Genomic DNA, 19,029 nt, shown 5'->3' with positions numbered 1-19,029 from the left:
AGACATGGAGCAGCTGGGACTCAAACTGGTGCCCATATGGGATGCTGCTGCCGGCAGTGCCTTAATCTGCTGTGTCACGATGCCGGCCCTTATGGTGGTGTTGTCTTGAGGATTAAATAAAATAATGCATGTAAAACTGCTCATCAGTGGCTGACAAATAATCAATTGTACACATTATTTTTATTAAAGCAGTACTTTATGGGTACTCAGTATAATTAGATTAGGAGACAGTCTTTATGTTTCTGGGTCTTATATTTTAGTCTGATTTATCTCAAAATTTTTTTTTTGTATAGTAAGTTAGGAGTCAAGTTTCATCTTTGTCTAAATGTATATCCAGTTAGTACAGGATCCTTAAATATTTTTCTCTCATTACATTAATCAACTTGCCTCCTGCTTTCCCACTTTGATCCATACTTGTTTCTGAAAGGCTCACACATTGTCTTATACTCCTTTTTATTTTTATAAATTGGAATTTGGTTCAGTTCTGAATAATAGGCAACATTAAGTAGCTCAAATAAATGTATCAATTGGGTATTCCTAAACAACAAACCATCTCAAAACTCATTGGCTCATCTTGACAATCCTTTATAATTGTTGGCTGTGTAGACACAGTGAGGCTGAACACAACTGGGTACTTCTGTCTGTCATAGCAGAGATAACTCAGCCTGTCACTGGAGGTCTGTGGCTTGAAGGGTAGACTCTTTCTTCCTTGAGCTGGAGTAGGGAATAGGGTGATCTGGAGTAGGTGATTCAGGTCTGTTCTGCTGCTATAGGAAGAGACACAAATCAGCAAGCAGGAATGTTGCAGGTCTCTGAGAGTCCAGGTTCAGATCCAACACACTGTTATTTCCACCATGAAGTAACATGGTTGAGTTGTAACTCAGAGGTTGGAAACTACTCATGCACCCTGCTCATGAGGAGGTGGCGGAAAGGTTGAGGATGGTTATAGGGAAGAGCTAAGAACTAGGGAAAAATTTTCAGACCACTATTGTAAAGTAGATGTTTATCTCTGTCATATAGAAGTCCAGAAGTGAGAGGTTCTATACTGGTGTGGTACACAGAATTCTCCAGAAATGAGGCTGCTCTGTCTTATTGCTCCTCTGTGCATGGCCTCACTGTCAAGGTTAACTCATGGACCAAAATGGCTTCTTAACTTTGACCACCAGGTGGGAGAAAGAAACAAAGTTGAGAGGGGACAAAAGGCACATGTCAACTGTCACCTAAGGCCAGTACCTAGAAGTTGCCACTTGACATTTTCACAACATGTGGCCACAGTGTGCTGCAAAGGAGACTGAAAAGGCGACCTTTATCCTAGTAAATCAGGTATCTGTCTCTAAGGAAGCAGGGGAGAATGGACACTGAGGGCAAATAATGACTCATACATCTAGCCTTGTCCAGAGTATGGGTTCAACAAATGCCTGTGCTTGTGTGGAGCAATTGGAACCCATATATTACTGGTGAGAATGCAAAATAGTTCAACTACTTTGAAGAATGGTTTGGTAGTTGCTTTTATAGATAAAATTCATTTGCCATGAGACCATTAATTCCAGGTATTTATCCCAGATAAATATAGACAAATATCCCAGAAAAACTGGTATGCAAATGTGTATAGCTTCTTAATTCATAGTGTCTAAAAACTGTAGAAATGTCCATCTACAGGTAGACGAACATTCCATCCACATAGTGAAATAGTACTTAGCAACAAAAAGAAATGAATCATAGATACATGCAGCCAACATCCTAAATCTGAAAAGAATTCTGCTAAATCAGAGAGGCCAGAATCAAAAGGCTGTAGACTATGATTTCATTTATGTGATATTCTGGAAGAATACAACTACAATACATGAAATAGATCATTGGTTGCAAAGGCCAGGAGTGTGAGAGGAGCACAAGGGAGCATTTTGAGGTGATGGAAATATCCTTATCTCGATTATTGTGGTGGTTACAGAATTGTATGTGTTGCCAATTTTCATAGAACTGTATACATAAAAAGTATGAATTTTAGGTATAAATTAACCTCAATAAACCTAACCAAATCTACTTTTTTTTTTTACCCCAGCTGTATCCCTCAAAAATTATATAAGTCTAATAAAGCTCAGGAGGGAAAAGTGATTATGGCTAAAATAGGTGAATGAAACTTTAAAAAAAAAACTAAGCAGAGTGAACTCAGCAATTTCTGCTAAGATTCTGATATAGCATGAAATTAAATCTCACTTCCAATAATTAATTACTTTTACATTTTGCAGTCTAATCTCTGCAACTGCAGAAGTGAAACAGATAAATCTACTTGGGAACATGCCTCTTGCTCAGTGTTATCTGATTCTGATTCAGATAGGCCACAGTCCACTGGGTACTGAAGAGCTAGAAGCAATTGTTTGCATAATGCAAAGTGACACATCCTAGAACCGTGGACATGATATGAGGAAGATCTATAAGAGCCATTGTTCTGTTCTGGTGGAAGAATAAATGAATAATTACTCTTTCACAGACTCAAAATGCAGTCTTTTGCTACTAATACCCCCTTTGCATGCTAAACACAAGAAAAACAGATTTTCCTATGGGGAGATGGAAGATGCCCCAGTGGTGAGGAAAGAGAACCACGTAGCTGAGGAGAGAAGGACTCAAAGGATGGGCTGAGGGATTGCAGGGTGGGTACAATAAGAATATTATTCTTAGGGAGGGCCCTGTACCATCCTGCAGGCAATAGAGAGCTATTGGAGAAAGTGCAACAATGATCTTTGAATAAATATCACTAGATCACATTGGTAACTCTGAGAAGTGAAGAAGGAAGTGTGGAGTAAGGAGTAGAGGTGGACAATGGAGATGTCTGGTCCTTTTGGGAAACTTGCAATAGTAAGGGTGAGAGATGACCAGGTCCTGAAGTGAGAAGCAGTGGCTGTGGGATGGAGAGTGACAGTTTTGAGAGAACTCTAGTGGTACATCTTCCTTAGCACCTTATCCTGAGAGGTAGAACTCTGGGGAAGGTTCAATTAAAAAGTTATTTGAGAGGGAGAAAAAGAGGGGAGAGAGAGGAGAGGAGAGGAGAGGAGAGGAGAGGTGAGGTGAGGGGAGAGAGAGAGAGAGAGAGAGAGAGAGAGAGAGAAAGAGATACAGAGTGAGCATCCCCATTTCCTGGTTTACTCTCAAATGCCCCCAATAGTTGGGACTGCATGGGGCTGAAACCAGGAACCAAGAACTCAATCCAGGTCTCCTACAACCTGCCAAGAGGTTGTTAGGAACCCAACCTCTTGAGCCATCACCACTGCTTCCCAAGGTCTGCATTAGCAGCAAGCTGGATGTAGGAGCTAAAGCTGGGCATTGAACCCATGCACCCTGATATGGGATGCAGATGCCTTAACCACTAAGCTAACTACCCACACACCACCACCCTCAGATTTTTTTTTTAATAACTTAAAAAGATATCATTAGCTGGCTCAAGCTTACTTAGAAAGCTTCATCTATCATCCAATCCTTTGTTCTATATGTTCATGTTTCTGTATCTTTATATTGCATATTCTTACTGTTTCATGCACAATTAGGGTCTTTATACAAAACCAGAAAAGTGAGGGTTCTTTTTAAAAAAATTTTAATTTTATTTTATTTTATTTTATTTTTATTTTATTTTTTTGACAGGCAGAGTGGACAGTGAGAGAGAGAGACAGGGGGAAAGGTCTTCCTTTTGCCGTTGGTTCACCCTCCAATGGCCGCCGCAGCCAGTGCACCACGCTGAACCGAAGGCAGGAGCCAGGTGCTTCTCCTGGTCTCCCATGGGGTGCAGGGCCCAAGCACTTGGGCCATCCTCCACTGCACTCCTGGGCCACAGCAGAGAGCTGGCCTGGAAGAGGGGCAACCCGGACAGAACCCAGTGCCCCGACCGGGACTAGAACCCGGTGTACTGGCGCCGCAAGGCAGAGGATTAGTCTATTGAGCCATGGCGCCAGCCAAAAAGTGAGGGTTCTTAAGCTTATGAGGAAAAGGTCTAGATATGGAGATATTGACCATGTTCTTGTCGGGGAGGTGCCGTTTCTGAAGCTAATGTCATGGTGAGGGTCAGATGGGAATATGTTTACTTCTTTTTCTTCTTCTTTTTAAAAGATTTATTTGAAGGCAGAAAGAGAGAGGGAGAGACATAGTCAGAGTGAGAGAGCAAAAGAGCAAAACAGAGATTGATCTTCCATCTGCTGATTCATTTCTCAAGTTACCTGCCACAGCCAAGATCAGGAGCCTAGAATGCCATCTGGGTCTCCCACATGGGTGGCAGTAGCCCAAGTATTAGGACCATTATCTGCTGCCTCCCAGGCACATCAGCAGCAGTAGCTGGATTGGGAGCAGAGGAGCCAGGACTTGAACCAGCACTCTGATGTGGGACACAGGCATCCCAAGTGGTGACTTAATTCCCTGCAGCACAATGCCTGGTCTGTAAATATACTTGTAACAGAGAAGGGAGGTGTTATCAGAAGGGGAGGGTCTGGTCAGAAAAAAAAAAAAAACCAAAATTACAAAATATGCACCCGTTATATGTTCCAAATGGCCATGATAGGAGCAGTTTTCAGTTACTATAAGATACCAGTCAAGTTATTGTGAAATTAATGACCAGGCTTGGAATTCCAGGGTGCACTTGCATTTGGCGCCACCTTATGGCATATGTCTTTTCTGTCTTTCTGTCTCAGCCTCGTTATTTGTTGTCTAAACTAGTGCACTTTTGTTCGAAACAAATGTTAAATTAGACAAATGCTAGGGTGACAGGTGAAAACCTGGGTGGTCCCCAAAAAATAGAGCATATGGTCTCCCTAATTCTGAGTCCTCTGTCTGGCTGGTACTTCAAGGAGTCTTTTGGTGGGCTGGGACTTGCTTCTTTGGTCTGTTACTGTAATATGGAACCAAGGTCACAAGGATCTGTTCTCTCTGCCTCTTCACTGCCTGAGGAGGGGAAGGGAATCAGCTTCCATCCTTCCCGCTTCTCCACCTTCCAATCCTCACTTCATCATGACTCCAAAGCCAAGAACATTAGGCTGACCCCTTTCAGGGTGGGCAGAAGACAGGAGACAGTGGTCTTTCACTATATTCAAATTGTTATCACCAGACTTTTGGTTTCTATACTGTGCTGACAATCAAGAAAAAGGGACAAAAATTGCAGAAATAAATCATCTTGACTATTTGTGTATTTCTGTATCTTGAAGCATTCTGTATATGACTTCTTTAATGCTTAGCATATTGTAATATCTGTGGCATTCTCTCCAACTAGATTGTGAACACCTTGAAGGTAAGGGCCAAATCTTATTTTTCTCATGGTTTTAATAACAGTGCTTGATCCTTGTGAAGCATTTGTTCAATGAAACTGACATCTAATACCAATGATTGCACTATTAAATTTAGTAATGGGGTTAAATGAGGGATTATTCTAATCGAGAACCTACTCACATTTATTTGTAATTCAATATTGATTTAGTAGTATACCATAATGTGTGTGAGGTTTTTTTTTTATTTATTTGAAAAGCAGAGTTAGAGAGAAAGAGAGAAAGAGAGAAAGAGAGAGAGAGAGAGAGAGAGAGAGAAGAGAATATCTTCCACCTGTTGGTTCACTTTCCAAATGGCTGCAACAGCTAGGGCTGGACCAGGCTGGAGCCAGGAGCCAGGATGCAAGGGCTCAGGGACTTGGGACATCTGCTATTGCTTTCCTAGGGACATTAGCAGGGAGATGGATTGGAAGCAGAGCAGCTGGGACTCAAACTGGTGCCTATATTGGATGCTAGAGCTGTAAGTGGAAGCTTAGCCTACTACTTCACAACACCAGCCCCCATAATGCATGGTTTGATAAGGATATTATTTAATCTCTGACCTTCTTGGCAGTGATCAGAACAGATAAACACCATCACTGCAACCCTGACAATAGCATAGAATTTATTTTCAGTGGTTTTTAGGAATTCTGAGGGGCAAAGCCAAACAAATGAGCTAAGTTGTAATTTATCAGTTGACGTCAGAATTCACATTTAGATATTCTCACATATTGTTTTTCACACTGTTAGGCAATAGTGGTGTGTTGGTAAATGTTTAGCTAACATAAGAGTCAGCTCTCTTTAAGAAGCACTCTGACCTCAGAATCAGCCCTTAAGGCATTCTAGTCTGGCCGAAAAGCCCATGAGAGCATTTCAGGCATGGAAAGCCAAGACCCTGTGGCAAAAAATGTCCTACATGAAGGACCTCGGTGGATGAGACCATAGTGGAAAGAAGTGATCATCAAAGAAGGAGGTACTTTTCTCTAAAGGAAGGAGAGAACTTGCACTTTGCTTATGGCCTTGTCTAGATACTGATGGAGTTTGTGGATTCAAAAGGCTTCCATAGTCTTGGCAGCTCATGTCAAGAGCCTCGGGTGATCACTGACATCATACATAAGAGTGTTAGTTATTAAATTAACAATAGGAATCACTGTGCACTATCTTCCCATGCAGGACCTCTGTCCTCAAAGAGTTGCATTATGAGAGTTAACAGTAAAACTTGTTATGAAAGATTTATTTTGTTTTAGTGTATTAATATTCTTAGGTATCATAAGTTTTAATTATGTCCAAGTGTCCAACTCCAATGCTTGTTTTCTTTTTGTTTTAAATTTTCTATTATTATTTATTTGAAACTACTCAGAGAAAGAGAAGGAGAGAGAGAGAGAGAGAGAGAAAGAGAGAGAGAGAGGTCTTCCATCCACTGGTTGAATCCCCAGTTGGCCACAACGGCTGGAGCTGTGCTGACTTGAAACTAGGATCCAGGAGCTTCCTCCGGGTCTCCCATGTGGGTGCAGGGGCCCAAGGACTTGGGTCATCTTCCACTGCTATCTCAGGCCAAAGCAGAGAGCTGAATCAGAAGTGGAGCAGCCAAGACATCAACCTTCACCCACTGCAGCCAGCGACTTTACCAGCTAAGCCACAGCGCTGGCCCTATCCAATGCTTGTTTCTTAGGTTCTTCCTTAATGATAAAACTCATTCTCAAGGACTTACTTTCTCCTAATGTATTAAATGGAGGATCTTCTTATGTCTTATAAGTTATAGTTATGTCTAAGTGCTTGCAAAAGATGTATCATTCTTTGGTGCTTCTTTAAAGTTAATTAAAAAAAGTTAATCTAAAAAATCTAAAGTTAATCTAAAAAAAGGTGAAATTAACTTCAAGATGCAATGACTTTGAACAGCCCTTGTCTCAACTGTTGAAGGACAGTTTTTTTAAAATTCAAATTGTTGAACTATTTACTTAGTATAGAGTGGTCTTCTGTATATAAAGTTAACTGAAAATGGATTTTAGTGGAGAATAGGACTGGGAATGGGAATGGGAAGAGGAGGAGGGGTGGGAGTGTGGGTCTAAGGAAGGGTGGGTATGGTAGGAAGAATCTCTAAATTCCTACAGTTGTACTTATGAAATGCATGAAGTTTGTATTCTTTAAATAAAATGTTTCTTCTTGTGGGAAAAAAACAGTCAGCTCTTCTGAAGAAAGAAAAAAAATCCCTGATTTGTAGGGCTGGCCAATTTCTGTGGTGCAACTATTCCCTTCATGGTTGATTCCAAAGCACCAATGCTATGCTGCTAAATAAGGAACTGGGAAGAAAGGCACCTGATAAACTTTTGCAAGCTGGTATAAGCAGCCATCAACATAACTCTGATTAGGTCAGCTCAGAGATGACCTGGGCCATGGGCTGATGTCGTCTTTGGTTAATTCATCCAACAGATATTTATTGATTACTTGCAGTGTGAGTGCTTGAGATAATTTAGGGAGGAAATTATATAGAAAAATTGTACCCTTGTCAGACTTAAATTCTTTTAGAGTGGGGATACAGAGGTAAACAATAAACAAATTTAATAAACAAGTTATATACAGGTTGGCGCTGTGGCATAGCAGGTAAGATCATCGCCTGCAGTGCCAGCATCCCATATGAGTACCAGTTCAAGTCCTGGCTGCTCCACTTTGATCCAGCTCTCTGCTATGGCCTGGGAAAGCAGTAGAATATGGCCCAAGTCCTTGGGCCCCTGCACCTGCATGGGAGAAGGTTGGAGTAGGGGGAGAGTGGCTTAGAGAAGGGACGGAAGACCTCATAGGAGACTGTGAGGACTCAGAATTTTACTTCAAATGAAATGAAGAGCCATCATGGGCACAGCAGAAAGTGACATGATCCGATAGAAGTATTGAAAGTATCAGCCTTGCTTCCACATTAAGAATGGACTCCAGCCAGGACAAAAGTGGAAGGCAGGAGACCAGCCAGGAGCTATTGCATGCTGGTGCTGCATGTAGTGAGAAGGAGTGTGATTCCAGATGTCCACTGAAGGGGGACCCAACAGGATCTGCTTTCACCAACTGGCTGGAAGGCTGCCCTTTCTCCTCACATTGCTATGACGCAGTCCTATCACCTGGGTGGCTTAAAAGAGCAGAGATCTATTGTCTCGTAATTCTGGAGCCTGCAAGTCTGAAATCAAGCTATTGCCAGGGTCATATTCCCTCTGAAATCTGTTGGGAATCATCCTTCTTGGCCTCTTCCTGGCTGCAGGTGATTTGTTGTGATCTGTAGCTTTCCTTGGCTTGCAGCTGCAGCGTTCCAGTGTCTACCTCCATCATGCTATGGAGTTCCCCCCTCGTATGTCTGTCTCTGTGTTTTCCTCTTCTCCTAAGGACTCCAATCATATGGCTTAAAGACCCACTTTATTCCAGTTTGACTTCATCTCAATTCATTAGATTTGCAATGACTCTACTTCCAAATAATGTCGCGTTCTGAGGTATTAGTGGTTAGGACTGCAGCAAATCTTGTTTTAGGCACATAAGTGAACCATCATAGGATAGAAAGAAAAAAGTTATGACTCTAAGGTTTTCAGACTGAGCAATTGGAAGGCTACAGATGGAGCATGTTTTAGGGGGAAGAGCTAGATTTCCCCATCACATACTCAACCATCAGCTTATTATGTCACAACTTACAAGGGAGAACAGAACTAAAGTCTTTTAAATTTGTGTGGATTATAGCAAAATAACCCTAACAGTGAATGCCCTTTTAAGAAAATCCTATATATTCTGAAAAAGTTATTCAGCTTCCCGAGTAAAAACTTAAATTATTTAAGTGCATGAGAAGTTCCAAATATTGCGCTTCATGTTTGTTAGAATTTTGTTGTTTCAAATTTGTCTTTTGCACACACATAGTTTCATCACTGGAGAGGAAATAAAAGCTTCCTGAATGCTGTAGAAAGCTACAGATGCCTCTTTTAGGGGATGAGTCTAAACAAAACATTTCATTATGTAAATTGGGTGTGGCACCCAAGTCATTTTAATAGTTCATTTGAAAGTTACTAAGTGTTCCTAGCTTTGAATCAATTAAAAAACATCTTATCTTCCAGAGGTCTGGGCCAAACCCTGAGTCTGCTGTGGCTGAATCGACCCTGCAACTTTGAGGCTGAAAAGGAATTCAACAAGCCCTTGGCCCTGCAGGCCCCTCACTGTGCCCTGTGCCTGATCTTCCAGATTTACCAACAGGTCAGATTTGGAGGCCTTAGTTAGAACTTCAGCCCCGCAGAAGCAGAGGACCAAGCCATTGATCCCAAAAATGTGCTTCACCTCCACCGGCTGCAGTACGGACATCAACCTGTCCACCCCTTACATAGTGAATGACAGCACCAGCCTTCTAGTTTCCTGCAAGAAGTACCATGTCCTGGTCCATGCCAGTTGCTACGGGGTACCCTCTGAAGACTTGGATGTGTTCCCGGTGTTCAGCCAATGCCCTGCAGGAGGATTGCTGTTCATACTTCCTGGCTGGAGGGTCCCTGCAGAGAGCCAATGATGACAGGTGGGTCTCCGTCTCGTGTGCATTAGCAATTCTGGAAGCGATATTTGTCAACACTGCAGAAAGAAGTCTGGTGGATGTGAGCAAATTCCCTCTGCCCTGCTTCAGGCTGAACTGTATCTTCTGAAAGAAGTGGAGGAGAAGAGCTGTGGGCTGCTGTGTGCAATGTTCACACAGCTGTTACCCAACTGTGCCTGCCACATGAGCAGCACCCAGGCTGCAGGAGTGACAATGCAGCCTGACCACTGGGCTTTTGTTGTCTTCATCACCTGCTTTGGGCACAAGATTCCTAATCTGGAGCATGCCAGGGGTACCTTATAGAGCATCACTGCAGGCCAGAGGTCATTAGTAAGCATAAGAACAGGTGCTTCTACTACTGTGAGGTGGTCAGGCTCACCACCAAGATCGTCTATGAAGCCAACTTTGATGGTGGCTCCTTCATCGAGCTCCTTCAGTCTTTAATAATGAGGATGTAGTGAGCCAGGACTGTCTTCAGTTGGGTCCTCCTGCCAAAGGAGAAGTGGTCCAAGTGAGATGGACTGACAGCCAAGTCTACAGAGCTAAGTTTGTGGCCTCCCACCCCATCCAGATGTATCCAATGGAGTTTGAGGATGGCTCATAGCTCATGGTTAAGAGAGATGATGGGCCGGTGCTGAGGTTCAATAGTCTAATCCTCCGCCTGCGGCACTGGCACACTGGGTTCTAGTCCTGGTTGGGGCGCCAGATTCTGTCCCAGTTGCCCCTCTTCCAGGCCAGCTCTCTGCTGTGGCCCAGGAGTGCAGTGGAGGATGGCCCAAGTGCTTGGGCCTTGCACCCGCATGGGAGACCAGGGGAGGCACCTGGCTCCTGGCTTTGAATCAGTGGGGTGCGCCAGCCACGGCGGCCATTGGAGGGTGAACCAGCGGCAAAGGAAGACCTTTCTCTCTCTCTCTCTCTCACTATCCACTCTGCCTGTCCAAAAAAAAAAAAAAAAAAAAAAAGAGAGAGAGAGAGAGAGAGAGATGATGTGTAAGCTGGATGGAGAGCTTCCCAAGAGTCAGGTCTGTGCTGTCAGTAGCCTCAGATATGTGATTCAATGATATTTTCACAGAGAAAGAGGTAAAGGAAGAAAATAAGCAGCAACAGGTTATCAAGTCCAGATACAGGGAAGTTTATATCCAGCCTGCGCTATTTTGAGCCATCATGGAATAGGTGCTTCCAAAGGCTTCAAGAGGGTCCAAGCCATGGAGGCAAGAGCGCTCAGGGGTCCACAGCACAGCAGACACTTGGGACTCAGAAGGGTCTGCAAGTGAAGTTGCAAGTGAACCAGCTGGTTCTGTCATCTTCTCCTGCAGCTTCCTCGAATTCTGCTGTAGTGAAAGATCCAGCCATCTCTGTACACATGGCAGCAGCCTCTGGTCTCCCAGCTGAAGGACTGGAATGCTGCAGCTGCACTGACCCCAGCTCATAAAAGGGCTTGCCTGTGCTGGCTGGACTGGTTGCCCTGTTCCTGGCCTGGGACTTATCTTTCTAAGGAGCACCTGCACCAACTATGCAGAGGTGCCAGTACTAGTCCCCAACCACTTTCTGTGTTTATGTTTTGTCTTGACCAGCTTCTGCCAGCCCCTGGCCTTTACTTTCTTCCTTGCCTATGCAGGGCAAACAAAATGTGAAACTCTGCCCTCAGCTGAGCTGAGTAAGGGCCTCAGGGGTTGGACAGAAGTGGTGTGGCATCTGCCAGGGCCTGGAACATGTCTAGAGTGCTGGCAAAGCATTGTCTTTAGCATTCTCAGCACAGAGTCCCCAGGGGCACAGTATGAGAGGGTGTGAGTGGGGGCTACCCTAAGGGGGGATTTTAATGATGGAAGCAGGCAGAGCCTGGTGGGTGATTCAACAGAATGGCAATCATGCAGGGGCTGGAGGGTGAGGATAGCATGAACTGGGGTCACCAGAGGCCAGAGGCAGGTGTAGATGTGCCCTTGGTCTGGGGGTGAGAGGGAGTTGATTTGGGGATGGGTGTGGTACTAGAGGGCAACATTGAAGGTCAAACAGGTTTTTGCTCCTCATGCATTTGTTTGCCTGAGTTCAGGATTGGAGGGTTTTACACCTATATCCTAGGTATACAAAAATCAAATTTATAATCCCTCCACCTTTTTTGTTCAAATTATTTTGAAGACCAGAAAAACAAACAAACCAAAAGTCTTGTCTTTCTTTGGACACCTTAGCATTTTTCTGATGTCTTCAGGGTTATTTGATTGCACAGACTGAAAGCAATTGGACGTGATGTAAACAGAGATTTTGGAGTAGCTCCCAAAATCCTAGGGAGGGGGAAGCAACTGGAAACGTAGATATCAGGCAGTTACTCTCTCCAGCTCCCTTTCTCTCCAGGGCCTCCCTGTTACTGGTTTCTGCATTAGCTCTGTGTATTTGCTTTATTTTCCCCCATCTCAGGCAGTCAGGTACGTTGGTTCCAGTTGCTCATGCCACCTCCCCTTTCTTCCATGGTGACCTTAGCCTCAGAATTTATATTATCTCCAAAGCCATGGGTGACTCCCACTGCTCGGAATTTACCCAAGGGAAATTAATTTGGCAAATAAAACAGCTGTCTGCACCTCAATGTTTATTGCAGCTCAATTCACAATAGCTAATACATGGAGTCAACCTAAATGCCCATCAACAGAAGACTGGATAAAGAAATTATAGGATATGTACTCTATGCAATACTACACAGTGGTTAAAAAAAAAGAAATCCAGTCATTTGCAACAAAGTGGAGGAATCTGGAAAACATACTGAGTGAAATAAGCCAGTCCCAAAGGGACAAATATCTTATGTTCTCCCTGATCTATGACAACTGAGCACCTAAAAGGAAACCTGTAGAAGTGAAACTGACACTATGAGAAGTAATGACTTGATCAGCCCTTGTCATAAACACATTCTTTCCAGAACCTCCATTCAGAGATTTGAGAGGGGATATGATGTCCTTGAGTCTGGAATTGTTCACAGCCTGGTCTACTCAACTGCGTCTGAGGGAATGTTACATTCACCCATTAACATATGCTTATTTTGGGCTTATCATGTGCCACTTGCTCTTATAAGTTGTATGAATACTGCAGGAAATAAATTTTCCACTTTAGTGGAACTTAAAATCCATTGGTATGGGGGCTGGTGTGTAGCTGGTAAAGCTGCCTCCAGCATCCCACATAGGTGCTAGTTCAAGTCCCAGCTGCTCCTCTTCTGACCCAGCTCTTTGCTATGGTCTTGGAAAGCAGTAGAAGATGGCTCAAGTCCTTGGGCTCCTGCACCCGCATAGGAGACCTGGATGAAGCTCCTTGCTCTTGCCTTCAGATCGGCACAGCTCTGGCCATTGCGGCCACCTGGGAAATTAACCAGTGGATACAAGACCTCTCTCTCTGCCCCTCTGTAACTCTGCCTTTCAAATAAATAAATAAATCTTTAGAATAATATCCGTTGGTGTGGAAAAGTGTGTGTTACACCCTGAGTACAGGTGCATGGCATTGGGCTGATATGAGAGAAGGGAAGACAAGCCTCCTAAGAGAATATCTCATTTGGGGATCTGCCAATATTAGAGATATTACATCTGTCTGGGTGAGTTGATACCTTGATTCTTTTGATTGCAATTTCAGTAAACAGATTCTCTCTATGTATGTCTTATCAAAAGCAAAGTGATACATTGCTTTCATCTTTTTGCCAAAAGGTGAGGAGATTTCTCAATCATTCTCCCAGTCCTGTCCCAGGGCCAACACAGAGCTGTCTGGGCTGGGGTGGGTACAAGGAGGTTGGATTCCAGTCTGCAGTCAGACCTCTGTTCAGCTAACCAGGCAGCTTTTGCATTAAATAATAATGACAGCAAGGGTGAACTTTACAGTGGTCTAAGCCTTGTAAGTATATCCTCTCACTTAATCCTTACAACTCTATGGAAAAGGTCCCCATTTTATGCATGACAAAACTTAACAGACAGATCAAGGAACTTAACTAAATTCTCTTACCTAGCAAGTGGAGAGCCGGGGTTTGAACCCAGAGTCCATAGAAGAGTCACTAGATTGCATGCTCTCCAAGGTACTGGTGAGGTTTCAAACTATTTTTACCATCCTTCCTGGAATAGAAATTAAAGGTCAGAGGTGATGTCCACTTAGAACTTTCATTAACTTTATTTATTTATTTTTTTGACAGGTAGAGTTAGACAGTGAGAGACAGAGAGAAAGGTCTTCCTTTCATTGGTTCACTCCCCAAATGGCTGCTATGGCCGGCACTGCACTGATCCAAAGCAGGAGCCAGGTGCTTCCTCTTGGTCTCCCATGCAGGTGCAGGGCCCAAGCACTTGGGCCATCTTCCACTGCACTCCCGGGCCACAGCAGAGAGCTGGACTGGAAGAGGGGCAACCGGGACAGAATCCGGTGCCCCGACCGGGACTAGAACCTGGGGTGCTGGCGCTGCAGGCGGAGGATTAGCCTAGTGAGCTGCGGTGCCGGCCCATTAACTTTATTTGTGATGCCAGGTGACACGCATTGTGAATTATAAAGCCCTATACTTCAAATGAATAAGCAATCAAGATTCTTATTTAAATTTTTTTATTTGGAAGCCAGAATTAGAGAAAGGGAGAGACAGAGGGAGATCTTCCATCTGCTGGCTTAATCCCCAGATGCCCATAATGGCCAGGGCTGGGTAAGGCCAAAGTCAGGAGCCAGGAGCTTTATCCAGGTCTCCCACATGGGTGCAGGGACACAAGGACTTGGGGCATCTTCCACTGCTTATCTCTGACCATTAGCAGGGAGCTGGATCAGAGATGAAGTAGCAGAGATTTGAACTGGATGCCTTATAGGAAGCTGGCATTGTGGGAGGGGGCTTTACCCACTTTTTTGAAAATATATATACTCCTAAAAACAACACATTGCTATTTTTTTTTTTAAACTTATGGCCTGTGAACTCTTTGAAGACAAATATGTTTCTCTGTTCAGTTCACTGCTGAATCCCTATTGCTTAAGCACTGTCCCAGTGCATGGTAGACACAAAAAGACTCTTGAATAAAGACACAAAGAAGGAAGGAAGACCAAAACACAAGCACACCAGCACTTCAGTGATGACCATCTTCTGTGTCTATTTTGGAATCTTTCATTTATTAGTTTCCATATTTCTAGTACTAAAACTCTCTAAATTGTCTAGAGTTCTCTCACATCATAAAAGAAGGAATCTGGTGTTTTCCTGGTATCATTTTATGCCCCTGCATCAAGTCCAAATCCAATTATTCTTGATCACATTGCAAATCTGCAAATTCTCCGATTTTTCTCACTCTCTCTCTCTGTTTCCCCCTTAATACACACACATTCGTAATATACATTCTGTTGAAGTATATATACCTTATGCTTGATCATTAACTCAGAAGTCAAATTGAATTTCAGTCTGTTATTTCAGTCTGCTGTAAAGTGTCTTGGGGCTGGCGCTGTGGAGAAATAGGTTAAGCTACCTCCTGTGATTCCAGCATTCCAAATGGATGCCAGTTCAAGACCTGGCTGCTCCACTTCCAATCCAACTCCCTGCTAATGTGCCTGGGAAAGTAACAGAAGATGGTCTAAATGCTTGGGTCTCTGCAGCTATGTGGGAGACCAGGATGAAGTTCCTGGCTCCTGGTCCAGCCCCAGCCATTGTGGCCATTTGGGGAGTGAATCAATAAATGGAAGATCTCTCTCTCTTTCTATCTCTCCTTCTCTCTCTGTAACTCTTTCAAATAAAAATACAAAAAAAATAAAATCTTTAAAAATATAAAGTATCTTGTTAGGATAAGCATAGTTTATTTACTAATCATAAATGTACTGATTGAATATACATTAAAAGTTATTAATATTTTTTTACATCTTATTTGAAAGGCAGAGAGACAGAAATAGACACACAGAGAGATCTGTCCACTGATTCATACTCTAAATGTCTAGTGGGCCAGGCCAAAGTCAGGAAACTAGAACTCAATCCATGTCTCCTAAGTGGGTGGCCGTGACCCAAGTGCTTGAGCCACCACTTGCTGCCTCCCAGGTACACATTAACAGGAATGCTTGGTTAGAAACATTGGAGCCAGGACTCATACCAAGAACTCTGATATGGGATGTGTGGCAACTTAACTGGAAGAGCAAAAACCCACTTCAAAGATATTGATAAACAAAGCTATGTGCTTTATGGGCACACTGTTAGTTTTAATTTGACGTTTGGTTGGAAACTAACCAGCTACTTTTAGGGTGACTGGAACCTGCAATAGGAGTAGCCTACAGACTGAGAACTAGTGAGAGAAGGAAATTGAATTGGTCAGGTCATTGATGATTGTAAGCAATAGGGAACCAGCTTCTAGAAGGTAAACTTACTGGGTCACATATTGGGAAATCCAGGGACAGATTTAGTTTCAGTCTCAGCTGGATCCAGATGTTTGATTTCATCCAGACTTCTCCCCAAATCCATCTCTCATTTCTGTTCCCTTGTTCTAGTTTTACTCTCAGGTACATGATCTCCATCTTGTGGCCTCTCAGAAGCTGTGGTTTCAAGACCCAGCAGAAAAGAGATTGCCTCTATCTTACTTGCCTCAACAGGTCCCAAGAATGTGCATATCTGTGTACCAATTATGAAGGTTAACAGTATATGATTTATGCTCTGATTGGCTGGCTTTGGGTCACATGTCTTACCCTAGTTCTGTAGGTGGACTAACTCCACCTGAACCACATGGTCAGAGAATGAACAGGAGATGTTTTCCTCAAAGGAAAACTGCAATACTGTCAGAAGCAGGGGAAGTGAAAGCTGGCACTTGAGAAACAATCGGCCACCACTCGTACATGTGCTTTAGAACAGAATGAAGTTTTTAAATTTTTATTTATTTACTTATTTATTGACAGGCAGAGTTAGACAGTGAGAGAGAGACAGAGAGAAAGGTCTTCCTTCCGTTGGTTCACCCCCCAAAAGGCCGCTATGGCTGGCGCTGCGCCGATCCCAAGCAAGGAGCCAGGAGCTTCCTCCTGGTCTCCCGTGCGGGTGCAGGGCCCAAGCGCTTGGGCCATCCTCCACTGCCTTTCCAGGCCACAGCAGAGAGCTGGAATGGGAGAGGAACAACCAGGACAGAATCCGGTGCCCCAACCAGGACTAGAACCCAGGGTGCCGGCGGCGCCTCTAGTTGTTTTATGGTTTCATATGCTCATCAGAGTTTGTAAATAGTTTGGTATAACTTGTTGTCAGCCCTCAATATGACTGACTGGTCTTTTACCACAATATGGAGACAATATCTACCATAGTCTGAATGTTTGTGCTTCCCCAAATTCCTGTGCTGAAACCTAACCACCAATGTGATTGGCATTTGCTGCGTGGCACTGGGAAGTGATTAGGTCCTAAGGGCAGAGTCCTTGCTAGTGAGATTAGCACTCTTATGTAAAAGACCCCGGAGAGGTGCATTACCTTTTCTGCCAAGAGAGGCGCAGTGAGAAGATGCCATCTGTGAATCGGGAAGCAGCCTTCACTGGACACAGAATCTGCTGCTGCCTCCATCTTGCACTTCCCAGCCTCCAGGACTGTGAGAAATCAAGTTAGTTGTTAATAATCCACCCAGACTATGGTAGTTTGTCACAACAGCACATTTAGACTAACGCAATACTCAAATCTGAGTGAGGAGCTTTAGCATTTCTCTTCATTAGCTGCGGTGAGTCCTTCCCATTTCTTTCCGCTGGCTTTGGTCTCCAGGTGAAGTTGGCAGGAAATGGGTATGGTTTTGAAGAGTACTATGATAAATGCATTTGCTTTTCCTGTGGGATTACATTCTACAGAAAGCCAGGGACCTGGATCAGAAGTGGAGCAACAGGGACTCGAACTGGCGCCCATATAGGTTGCTAGTACTGAAAGTTGGGACTTTAACCTGCTCTGCTACAGCACTGGCCCCAATAAGACAGATTTTTAAAAAAGCAATTTCAACTTCAGCATCCTTATACTTTGTGTTTGACACAGTGCTTGGTATGTAATAGACACTTACGATTTGCTGGATGACTGTGTACTAAAAGGAGCATCACTAAATCTGTCCTTCTGTGAGGTCCTTCTGGTGATGTCATATTTTAAAACATTAAATCAATTTTTCTTTAAGAAAAGAAATTTTCCCAGGAACTCAAACACAGTCAGGCAGAAGCAACAATATTTGTGTTCCACAGCACACGGTGGTGACTACAACTCACAGTAATCCATTATATACTGTATTGCAAATTGGAGGGGAGGAGCTGGTAGACTTCAAGGGCAAAGAAAAGAAGGACATGATAAGCATAGTTTCCTGGTTTGAATGACTTACTCTGTGTGTATGTGTTGAAACAGTGCATTGTATTCCATTAAAATTGTACAAAGATTTCATGTTAATCAAAATTTTTAAAAAATTACATTTTGCCTTTGGAGTCAGTGCTGCATTTTTAAAGATACTTTGTTCTGGCCCCTAGAGGGAGCTCCAAGCTCCCATACAAGAGTTCTTAAGCACACTTCCCTCCAGGGTTTTTTATGCTGTGTTCAAAAAGGACTGAGAAGAATCTATCCAGGATTTGTTTCTCGAAGTGTGGACCTCTTTCCTGGTGGTAGTGCCAGTGCAGGGCTACTGCTCTTTGGATCTGCCTCTCCTAGGAACATCTCCCATTGTTGAATTTAGTCACCAACTTAACATTTATTTGTTGAATGCTTGCCAGTTACCAGGTACAGTTCTATGGTCTTGCAATATACAATAAAGCAGTAAGCAAGTGACAGAAGATCATTGTTTCTTGACGCATACACCTTGGTGTGTTTTACCAGTTCTATCTTCGTCCTTAGAAAGAGAATGTACCTATAGGTCCAACCTAAGTAAGCTTGCCAAAACTACAGCCTTCTGGTAATCTAAGGTGTTGCAGGCCTCTACTGCCCTGATAAGGTGGGCATGTGATCAAAGGAGCCCATCTATAGGTCAGATGACAGGGAAGCCTCCCCTGAGAACATCACCCAACTGGGACCATGACTGTTGACTCGGAACCATCAGTTTCTCTCTCCTTGGAATTTGACTATGAGGCGCTGTATTAGTTTGCCAGCATTGCCATAACAAATGCCAAAGGCTGAGTGGATTAAAAAACAGCAATTTATGTTTGCAAGGTGTCAGCACTCTTACTTCCTTCTGATGCCCTCTTCTTGGCTTGTAGAAGACTGTCTTCTCCCTGTGTCTTCTCTCATGAGATCTTCCCTCTGCATATGTCTGTGCCTAAATTACCTCTGCT

General features: G+C 43.5%; 1 pseudogene; it reads left to right on the top strand.

Annotated features, from left to right (window-relative positions):
• Positions 1-1,263: 1,263 nt before the first annotated feature.
• LOC133758660 (lysine-specific demethylase 4A-like) lies at positions 1,264-10,989 on the top strand (annotated as a pseudogene).
• Positions 10,990-19,029: the final 8,040 nt, after the last annotated feature.

The sequence above is a fragment of the Lepus europaeus genome, chromosome 4 (genome assembly GCF_033115175.1).
Source record: "Lepus europaeus isolate LE1 chromosome 4, mLepTim1.pri, whole genome shotgun sequence".
Taxonomy (NCBI): domain Eukaryota; kingdom Metazoa; phylum Chordata; class Mammalia; order Lagomorpha; family Leporidae; genus Lepus; species Lepus europaeus.
Note: the sequence above shows the minus strand (reverse complement) of the source record. Positions and strands in the feature narration are given on the sequence as shown.